This window comes from Solanum pennellii, chromosome 11 (genome assembly GCF_001406875.1).
Source record: "Solanum pennellii chromosome 11, SPENNV200".
NCBI classification, from domain to species: domain Eukaryota; kingdom Viridiplantae; phylum Streptophyta; class Magnoliopsida; order Solanales; family Solanaceae; genus Solanum; species Solanum pennellii.
This window is the reverse complement of record NC_028647.1, coordinates 4116351-4125518: the sequence shown is the minus strand read 5'-3', so window position 1 is coordinate 4125518 and position 9168 is coordinate 4116351.

The window sequence follows — 9168 nt, the reverse complement described above, 5'->3', positions numbered from 1 at the left end:
TATATATATATATATATATATATATATCAAATTCATCTTTATCATTAATCAGATGTTTCAAGTTCGAGCCCTGACCATAATAGAAATTATGATAGGTACTAGGTACCTTATACGATATGAATTTAGATTAGTTAAGCTTGCGTCGATAGTTTTTGTACATCGGATGGAACCAATTAAAAAATGAAGTTTATATTTGCCTTAGCTTTGTTTTGTTCTTTTTTAAAAATGAATGCGTGTATTAAAGAAATTTTTTAGTTAATATGGGGATTAAATTAATTATTGTGCAATATGCATATGCCAAGTAAATATAAAGATCTTCCCAAACAATAAATAATAATTATTTGCCACATTTATTTTTTTGTTATTTTTATTTTTATAAATAAGAAGGAAAATAGTGGTTGAGCATCTAATTGGCATATCAACTACCATGAAAATTATTATATATAGACATGCAAAATTATCATAGTATGTATACTAATATTATTATTTTTAATAGCATAGAATAAGGATCTACATTTATACTTTATATTTACGAGTCACTTTCACGTAGAGAAACTGAAATATATTTTCCATCATGACAAATAATTTAAACTAACCAATTATTTTATTTGTGCACACGAAGTTCCTATAAACTAATTTATATTCTATACTATATATTTGAATTAGGAAAGAATATAGGTAATCGGGTTCAGATTTCGAGAAACTCAATAACTTTTATGCTGATTTATATTGAATATTTTGTACGTATAAAAAATATTTATTGAAAATTCGATAATAAAGTAAGCTTTTGGTCCATAGGCAAAAATGGAACTTGTTTTAAGCTTTGTTGGCCTTTTGGTCCTTAATAAGTGGGATGGAGGTTAATTAACGACAATGATAATTTGATTATTAATGACCCTAAATTAATTATTGATCAAGTCCTAATTAATAGTACTACTTGACATATACTTGCTAAAAACACAACATTTTATAATTTGACTTTAACTAACTCCATGAAATATAAAATCCATCAATTTCTTGTGGATCTAACTATTCTAATCATTATATATATATAAAATTTTATTTTTGTATCTCGTATATGTCATGATCCAAGTGCATGACATGTAGTGTTTACTTTGGCCCAACAAACCTCGCAAATTTATTCTTTGAGCGACGCTATTATTAAGCCCAAAAATATTTATATCGTGTGAACACTCATATTATGTCTTATAAAACTCTTCATTTTTTTCTCATTCTGCTGTGTGCATTCACCTTATCAGGTGTAATATGCCTCCTTTATTTAAAAACTTGTCTGCCAAAAAGTCTATCAATCCTACTGATCTTCGATCCGCCTCCTTTGTGGGCATGACAATATATGTGTGTGTGTTTAAATTTAAACTATTAAATAAAAATTGTATTTTTGAACTTTAGTAAATTAAACGTGTTATGGTAGATTCCCAAATTCAATCCCTAATACGTTTCATATCAGTATATTGTAATTTAACATGTTATAGTATAAACAATATGTGTTACTTTATGTCCTTATTCCTTTATAAAACTCATAAAACTTAAGTTCACAGCATAAAAGTATTGAAACGATAATCCTGGTTGTCCAATGTTAAGGTATTGTCTACTTTACGTCTGTACATGTAAAAATTAGCCTCTTTAGTTTCAATTCAAAAAAGGACGTGCCTCAATAATTAATTCTAAACTCATTCTTTTCTCTCATTCCAATATCTACAAATTCACCTAAGATATATTGTGCACCCGTTTTTCAATGACTTGACTTTCGTTACTAGCGTCAGAAATCATTTTTACATTCTCTTTATACTTCTATTAAATTTACATATTTCAAAGAAGTAGTGACAAAAATAGTAAGTTAGGTTTGTTCCCTCATACCTCAGCAACTATATGACTTAATTATAAAATTGAACCATTGAGTAAACGTATATAAAACGTTTACTTGTAACATTTCACATTTGTTTTCTCGACTACTTGTTGTATTATAGACCAAATTTCTTTGACCACAAAATAAAACATTTACTTTTTTATATTTGGTTAATAAACAGTACTCTTGATAGCACTTGAAACTTTTTTTACTTTTTATATGTAGCTACAAATTAATTAAATTGAACCTAAGTCAGAATAAATAATACGTGTTATCGGTTTGAATATGATGACATATTTGCAATTAGCTTGGCCTAGATAATTCATCTTATAGGCCATAATAAGAGTAGATAGTAAACAGTGATAAAAGAAAACACACTTTATTTATTTATTTGATTATATTATAACACGTCTCCTCGTTTGCAGGTCTGATTGCTTTCATGGGACATGAAGTGTGTAGAAATTCTTTCTTATATATAATAATAATTGATAATCATGAGATTTAAGTTCGAGAACTCTGTCAACTCTAATACTATGTATATGTTGCATAATGGTTGACCAACTGATTTTATTGAAGAGAATATACTTTTATTAACTTAATTATTTCGAAGGAAAAAAAATACAACGGATGGTAGAGCAACTTGAAGAGTGTTGTTGGATACAACGAAACAATGTGATATTATTTGCCTAATTGTCTCCTAATAATAATTAATAAAATAAGCTGTTATATATTATGTACCATTTGTACTTTGAAATATTGATTTGGTATCAAAAGGAAATCCTAATGATTAATATCCTATTGGACAAAACTAATAATGGAATATATGTTGAAGATGATTTTAATATTGTATTAGATATTAGTAATTAATTAGGTACATAGCATGTTCCTGCTAGCTCTTTTGCTACACCAACAAGTTGGTTGAAACAAAACTTTTTAGACTTTTTTTTTCGTCCGGCGTTTGGTATATTTATACTGAAATTTGACTAAATTTAAATTTGTATATTAATCTATTTCAATACATCCCTCTCAACATGTTTTTTTTTCTGTTTTCTTAATAAACTCAAATTTAAAATCTTTGATTAAAAATAAATTAAATGATCGTGAAACATTTTACCATTATACCATATTAATAAGGCTTTGGACTAACTATATTAGTGGTGAGTATTAGTATACTATGTGCCATAAAAACCATCAATTTTGTTTAATTTCCATTAGACAAACAATAGAAAAATCAAATGGATAATTGGATTAATCAACTACCATATGTGGAATTAGTGATTAGAGTCTAAAGTACTCTAGGAGAAAATAAAAGTGAGATTAATTAGTCCAAATTGATCATATCAAAATTAGATTAAATACATTGAACCTCGTACGCCAAATTATATGAATTATCATATCATATTATCAATCATTAAAAAACAAATTACCAATAGTGAAAATCTACTATCATGTGTAATTATATCAGTATCGATTAATTCTATAAAAGTAAAATAACTTTAATATTTCTACTTTTTTATTAATTATCTTTGTATACTTCACAATAACACTATTAGCGATTCAAATGATTCGAACTCGAGACTCTGAATACTCCTACTATAACCTCATTCGCTTTGCAAACAAACTCAAAAACACAATGCACATTAAAATTAGGGCAACTTTCACATATAGTAAACAAAAAATTCATATTTGTATGCTATAGCAAACTTTGCATAATTGCGCTCCATAGCAAACATAAAACTGTATAATTCGCTATACATATACAAGTGTATAATTCGCTGGCCTAAATTGTATAATTCGCTGGCCTATTTCGCTGCAATTGTATAATTCGCTATCCTATTTCACTGCAATTGTATAATGCACAATTGTATAATTCACTGCCTATTTCGCTGCAATATTAAGTGTATAGCAAGAAGATATATGTTTTTCTCTCGCTTTATACAAAAACAGAAACACAATATATACACTTCTGTTGTATAAAGCTAGAGAAAATTGTATTTCACTGCAATTGTATAATTCGCAATTGTATAATTCGTTGACCTTTTTCTCTGCAATATTTGAAGTAAAATGTTTGTAAATTGTATAATTAAGTGTATAACACGAAGATATATATTTTTGCATGTGTATATACAATTTTCTCTCGCTTTATACAAAACAGAAACAGAACTATACACTTCTGTGTATAAAGCGAGAGAGGCGAGCGAGAATGGAGAGTGGCGAGCGAGATTTCTGGGAGAGAGACGCTGGCAAATTTTAGCTAACGTTTGCTATGGAGCACAATTAAATCAAACCCTAGCTATTCCATTTATTTTAGGTTATTAGTTTGCTATTATATACAATTTTCCCTTAAAATTATTACTAGGAATATCTTTTTACAAAAAATTTTAGTTCATTAAATTTTTATTTTATTTTATTAAAATCTAGCCGAAATTTAAGAATAAATCATAGCACACGCTTTTAAAAATAATTGGTCAAAATATATTTTTGGGTCAACCATATATTATTATCATGCAAGAAGGTTCTCACTATTTGTACGTTTATTAAAGACTTGAGAATATATATTCGTCATAATTTGTCTGATTATTTTGTTATTTCATTAGTTTCATTTTTTTTATTTATACAATCTTGAAAATCTAATGTGTAAATATTTGATTCTTTTAAATGAATATTGTATTACAGCTAAGATTTAACAAAAGTTTTCAAAGTCATCGAATAAAACATAAATATGTATATTGGTTTTTGGCTTGTGTGGGGTATATATGATTCCTTATTTGAAGAAGTTAATAAACATTCTTTTCACAAGCACTTTCGGGTACGAAATTATTTTTGTTAAGAAGTATTTTACTTTTTGATATGAACTTTTTAGCGTAAAGTCAAATTTACTTGATTGAATATTGAAGATTGGATGAATTTTTTTGGCTTTGTCACCGCTCATTAATCATATCATTATGGGTGGATAACCTTTTCCCTTCTCTTCTGTAGAAATTAGACATATATCATACGTATATTATACCTATATATCGATAAAATGCGTGTTAATTTTTTTTTATATATTGAGATGATTTTTTTTACATTTGCATGATCAATATAAAAGGAATCGTGACATTTCATTATTTTCGTGATGATAGAGATGGAAAATATATATACATATGTTATACGAACCTATTTCATATATCAAATCAATCAATGTATATTATACGTATTCTTTAATATACAAGTTTGCTTATTAATTAATTATAGTCAAGTGATTTGTGTGTTTTTAACTCCATTTATCATTAATCATGATAATTAGCATGATTTGGTGCAAAATCTAGTTGAAAAATAAGTTTTTGTTTTTGGATAAGAGACATCATACCATAATTATTTAAATATATTTACTTAACGTGCATCTACTAATATAATTGGTCAATTAGATGAAAGTCAATGACTCGTAAATATTTAACAAGGTGTCATCATCTACATGTTTTCAAAATAAATTTGCTAAACTGACTAATTCAGATTTGTATATTTCGTTTTAGAATATGTTTGATTAGAAGTGGAAGAAACTCATTCATTGAGAAGATCAACTCAAAGTAGGGACGGATCTATTATGTTGATTACAAATTCACCTGAATGTAATGATTTATAATCAAACCATATATCCATCTATCTAATATACTTCGGAATATCGAATAATTTGTCAACAAATATTTGTTGGAAAAAATGCATGCATGCACTAATTAAATCAATAAATTCATTAAATTAATACCCCAATCACTTTCTCTATTAATGATAATTAAGGCAGAAAAACATTGATATATAGACATTTGACTACAATTACAGCCAGACAATTTTGTGGTTTGGTTAAGTTTATTTATTACTTATGATTTTGAATAAGTCATGATTATAAAAAATTAGTTTACCAATCCCTATAAATTTTAATGAAGTGTTGACTTTACGTTAACAAATTTATTTCATATCATATTTTTAATAAATTGAGTATAAGTTGAAACTTCTCCATGCAAGAGGTACTTTTATTATATATTACACGTGCATGGATTTGGCTATCTATGCATGTAATATTAAAAGATTAAGATTAATATTTCGTTGAAAATTATCATCACTATGGTTTTTTTTTTTAATTAAGATAATATATTTGTGAGAATTTAATATGGAAAATATAGAGAAATTGATCAAAATGATAAATGCCCCAAAGCCTATGATCACAAATTTGACCCAAAAAAAAAAGGAATATTATTTTTAATTAATTCCAGCCATGACAACTTACAAAACGACGATTTAGATACACCTCCAAAATCTACGCATCACATCAACGTCAGGTATCCGAGAGACACATTAAGAATGAGTTGATGAGGTGTCTAAATGTGTATTTTCAAAGTTAGAGTGTTTAATTATTAGTTATGACCAATTTAAGTAATTTATCGATGTATTATGCAAATACAAAAAAATATTATAAATTAAATATACAGTATTGTTTCAAGAATAATATACATACGTAATAAATCTAAGTTTTTAAAATCCAAGGAAAAATCAGAGTTACTATACATTGACTTTGGCATATATAAATGCTATCCAAATTTTTGACTATTAATTACTAAAACATACTAATATTTTGAACTTTTTATTAGTCAAATTCTTGTGCAAGCTAATGGATATATATGACCTTTATATATGACAACTAGTTGTTTATATTTGAACAAAATCCATATTTTAATTTATTTAATAAGAGAAAAAGAAAGGTTACATGAAACATGAATAAGCAAATGTACAAAATGCATGCAAAGATTAAAAAAAAAAAAGTCAAAACAATCTTAATATGATTTGAGTATAATAATATACTATATTTATATATATGATCAAAAAATGGAAAAGAAAATAATTATTACCTCATAATCATGTAAAAAAAGGAGTATACTGAAGAATTTAAGTTATATACATTGCTCCATTAAAAATTATTTTCTCTTCATCGCCTTTACAAATCTCGCTAGCATATTATTGTTATAATTGTATATTAATACTGTAAAAATATTTTATCGCTATTAATGAATTTGACATTCAAAAGTAATTTCTAAAATATTTGTTTGTACTAATATTATTTGCAAATATTAGAGGAATTATCATAATTAGGTTTATTACGATCGAAAAAAAATTCCCAGCCCTCTCCTTAACTAGGAGATCCATGTTTATCATTCTAGATAATTCCACATTTAATTTTTTCCACAAATATAATATTATCTATATATACCACAAAAAATCCAAAACAAAAAAGTACTATATTGTATATTTCTTAACCGTTAATTAAGAAATTGAAAACTATGGGTAATGATTTTGTCAAAATATTACTTTTCATTAAATAATTTCACATTTTCCAAATTTGAAAATTCATAGGGGTTCTTATTGGTGTAGTTCAAAACCTAATTAAATTACCCAACTACAAAAATCAAAATAAGAGAACCTTCTTTTACAAGTAGCATGTAGCTCGGTGCATAAAATATTTTGTATTAGCATGATTTAGGAAATAGCCATATATCAAGAATTGTGATATAGATAGTCGATTCTAATACAAGTATTAGGGATTGTTTTCACGATTCGAATCCGTGATTTATAGATCATACTGAAATAATTTTACCGTAAGTTATTCCCAAAGAAATTTCAAAGTGAACCTTCTTTTATACGTATGCTAATCTGGTGCACACAACATCTCACATTAGCAGGATTTATGAAAGGACCGCAGTATCCCAAGGGTTGTGATATAGACTATTATAGCCCTAGTGCATGTATTATTGATTGTTTTCATGATTCAAACTCGTAATATATAGATAACACTGAAACAACTTTATCGTATATTGCTCCTAAGGATATTATGACTTTTTTTTGTTTGGGGTGCAAATTCAACTATGTGATGTTAACACGTAGTAGACTAGGTAGCTTGAGTCCAATATATTCTCGTTCAAATTCAGCTATCAATTGATTTAGATTGACTATTATATTATAATAAGATAAGATAATTTAAAAATATTATTAGAGATGACATTTCAGAAATATTATAAATATATAGTAAGTAATATATTTAGACTTGAAGTTTCTTGTGTTAAGAAAGAAATCTGATTTGTTTCAAAATAAATATTTTAATTCATCTGTCAAATTTTATATTAATACTGTCACTATTTGAGGACCATACTAGGATCAAATTGTCTAATTTTAGGGTTGAATTTGAACATGTATCAACCTTGTATCTTTTTTCTTTTAAGCAAGTTAAAGTTTGAACTTATTTTTACAGTGCTACGATTGAGTTAGTGCAATAGGTTGTATCCCATATATACGCATAAGAGTGGTCTGAGATTGATTCGAGTTCGTTGTACTAGACTTAATGTGTTGTACTTTTCATAAATGATATGTAAATTACCATAAAATTAAACTTATCTAGAATGCATCCATAAAATAATAACTACGAAATTTGCCCGACGGTCAAAAGAAAAAATCAAATGCATTATTTTGATTTTCTTAATCAACTGAAATTTCTATAGCTATAAAATTTTTTTTTTTTACATATTCAAGAAAATCTTAACGAAGAAGAAATAAGCCATTTGACTCTTATTTTTTGTGGAAGAAGTGTATAGATATTCAATTTCTAGACCATCATTTAAGTCATATTTGTAAGGTCTCATATACAATTCGAAATAACTTTAAATATGTAATATTTGAAGTTTCATATGATAGAATTTGTGTATATATGCTTGAACTTGTAGATAGAAGTGTAAGAATTTTATAAAAATAGATGTAAGTTAAATAGCGATGTACAAAAAAGGTACCAAAGTTTTACTAATTTTATTTTAGGATAAATTACCTATATATACATCTTTATACAAAATAAAATGTGTGACATGATTAAAAGAGTCCAATACAAATCATGTTGAATAACTAATTGGGCCAATTTGAACCCAAAATAAAGGCCCAAATCATTTTAGGAATGAAATGGGCTTATTCATGTTTGATTAACCCAACATTATAGACAGCATTTGCAGAAATGACCATATTTTCCCACTATTTAAAGCAACATATAATATCGACTTTTCATTCGTTTAATCGATCTCTTTTGAAGTAATTGCACGATTTTTCCTTCAAATGATTGCTCTTTATATTTTACCTCTAGAAATCGAACTTATTCCTAGTGAGATATTCTAATACAAAAATATAAATGTATGTCCATGGATAATTTATTTGTCCTCGAAGGCTAAAAATTAAAGACCAACACAAAATCGGACTAAAAGTTTAAACGACCCTTTCCCTTTTCAATTGGTCCA